We start from the raw sequence: 3,110 nt of genomic DNA, 5'->3' as shown, positions 1-3,110 counted from the left end.
TGAACGGTGTGTTCTTTTGTGTATATGTACCTAGTTTAATATAGCAATAGACACACACACACACACACACATATATGAATAAAAATAAATTAATAAATATACACACACACACACACATGCGCGTTAAACATAGTACATCCAATTTGTTGCGCAACTCATTAGGCACATATACATAGGCAATAAACCTAATAGAGAGAGTGTATTTATTTATATCACTTTGGTTGCATCCAACATATTTCCCATCTCATATGTCATATTTTAACTATAGTTGCTAGGGATAAATACTTCTACTTAGTATCTTATTTGAAAAGCTAAGCATCTAGCCCTTTTTTTATTATAGTTTTTTTCCTTTTAATTGAATGTAAAAACTTTTTCCTTCAGCTTTGATAGCAGTGGTTCCCTTCTGCAAAGTCAGTGATCAGCATTTATTTTAATAATTGGTTAATTGGTCCGATAGAAAAGAGAATAATTACTAATATTTAAACAATAAATGTTCCATTCCAAAAAATGGTCACTCACATGATGTTTTATTTTGCAATATGGCAATAATACTAAGAATTTGCTTGAAAATTCTTATGATTGTTGTTTTTGATGTTATGCTTCACGCCAAGCCTACTTATCAGCATTACATGTCGAGTTTTCACTTTGGACTTTAAGCAACATGGCCTCCATCACCTACCTCAACTCAAGGAGGATTGACTCTGTGTGGCTCACCCTATGTCTTACATAAAATCTTAAATGACTTAAAATTTGTATTTTAAACTAATGGACTTAGGCGATTGGACACAACTTGGCCGACTTAACCTGGATATATATATATATATATATAGCTTTGTTGGTGGAGCTGGGTGGCTAGGGGCAATTGTTAGAGTTTTGGCATCTCAAGTGAACTGGCCAAAGTGATCCCATTATTTGTTTTGGCTTTTAGGTATTTATTTTACTTATTTGTCAAAGTTCGGGTAGGGCAATTTATTGAGATGGCTACATAAGCAACCCTCAACCCCCATTGTATTTGTATAAGTTGAGAGCCACTTTCAACCCTTTTCCCCATGGCGACGTCTTGAGATGCACCATCAGCAAGGGCGACATTGTCACTAGGGAGCAGAGGGAAGCGGATCTGGGAAGGCCCTTGGTGATGTGCATTTTGAAAACATGGCCATGTGAGTTCATAGTGGGAAGTGCTAGGGCATTGGAGATCGTAGAGGTAGCACCTTCGATGGCGTTCTAAAAGCCACCCGATGGCACCCTATTCTTTTCTCTCTTGACGGTGACAAGGTGAGACTCTTGCCGACAACCCAAAGGTTTCCCCACCTTCCTTTTGCGTTTAAAATTCTACAAGTTGAGGGATTTTTTACGTGGCCTTTGGGCATTAGAGGTAACCTCTATGATCGACTGTCTAGATGTTTTGGAGAGCAACTTTTTTGAAGTCACCTCCTTGTGCATAGTGTGGCCATCCTTTGAGAGATGCGATGTTGATTGGCTTAGGGCGAAGCAGCTTGGTGGAATTGTTTTGGCACCACCTAGAGTGCAAGAAGGAATCCAAAAATTTTGAGATCTTGCAACTTAAGTATGCCCCCCCCTTGCTTGAGTGCCAGTGACATCAATGATCAAATCCAACAAATGGCTATGGATAGCAGATCCCCATTAGCGGCCTATACTCAACCACATTTCTCAAGGAAATTGAGAAAATGTTTGGCTCGAGATTGTGAAGCCAAAAGCAAATGGATGACTTCGCTAGAGGATAGAGGCAAAGGAAAGCTTTACAAGGACGACATTACCAGTACTTAGTTAGTTGCCTCGGTACCCACGAGGTTCGACAACAATCATAAATGTGACACGATGCTTTGTTTGGATCAGGAGTTTGAAGCCAAAGACAGAAGCAAGAACTCACGAAGAGACAAAGACAAAGGAAACCTGGACATAGATAATGGCAATAAAGATTTGATAGAGGAGATCAGCATGGCACACATGGTGGAAACTACAATGACCACGGCACCAAATTTATAGTCAAGAAGCAATTGCCGCCACTAGCTTTAGCCAGAGAGAGGCTTGTGAGCAGCACAGAGGGGAAAACAATGCTCCCTATAATAAATTTGGACCCTTGTGTTGGGAGTTTAAGTTATTGGTGTTTGAACCCATGGGTCGGAGTTCAAGGCACATGCATCTGGCAGGGAACCAATCAGATGTATCTAAAACACTATGGATGAGTGCATCAATCCATTGTTGTTGGCCAGATTATGGATAGGATGTGTTCCATAGCTCATTATCTGGGAGTATTTTGGACGTGATGTGTTTACAATTCACGAATGGGGATTCTTGGGTGTAGTGTGGTCTACTGTTCAAATTTTCTACAAGGCAACCGATGCTCAAGATGGCATTCTTCTAAGGTAAAAGTTGAGGATAACAAATCTGAGGCGTATCCAGTAGATCCGCTAATGGGGTGTCCATGGTAGAGTTTTGCCATGTCAAGTGAACTGCCCAAAGTGATCCCATCATTTATTTTGGCTTTTAGGTATTTATTTTACTTGTTTATGAAAGTCTGGGTAGGGAAATTTACTGAGGTGGCTATATAAGCAACCCTTAACTCCCATTGTATCAATTTATTCATTGCCAAGGTTGGTTGGTTCAAGTGACTCTCTCTCTCTCTCTCTCTCTCTCTCTCTCTCTCTCTCTCTCTCTCTCTCTCTCTCTCTCTCTCTCTCTCTCTCTCTCTCTCTCTCTCTCTCTCTCTCTCTCTCTCTCTCTCTCTCTCTCGCGTGCTTTCTCCCCTTGGTCTCTATGCTTCTGCATCATCAACTTTGACAACAACGTCTTTGGGTCTCCACACCGAATTGGTTTGCAAATTTTGTTGTAGATTTGAAGAAACAACTTTTAATCTCCTATAAAAAAAGGTAGTCTAGCTTCATGTTAAGGTCTGAAATCCATTTTCTGATTACACCTGCTCTAACAAGGTCAAGACATGTAGCACCCAAAGCATACAAAACATTCTTCCCCACCTAGTCTATGCACGTCCTCGAGCATGTTAAAATGTTGTTGAGGATCATTCGTGGGTCGTTGGCTTTGATGCTTCAAGTGATGGTAGTGTATGCGGTTGTTGGCATTGATAGCAT

Source organism: Adiantum capillus-veneris, chromosome 16 (genome assembly GCF_014529385.1).
Source record: "Adiantum capillus-veneris isolate H3 chromosome 16, ASM1452938v2, whole genome shotgun sequence".
In the NCBI taxonomy this organism is placed as follows: Eukaryota; Viridiplantae; Streptophyta; class Polypodiopsida; order Polypodiales; family Pteridaceae; genus Adiantum; species Adiantum capillus-veneris.
This window is presented reverse-complemented; position numbering follows the sequence as displayed.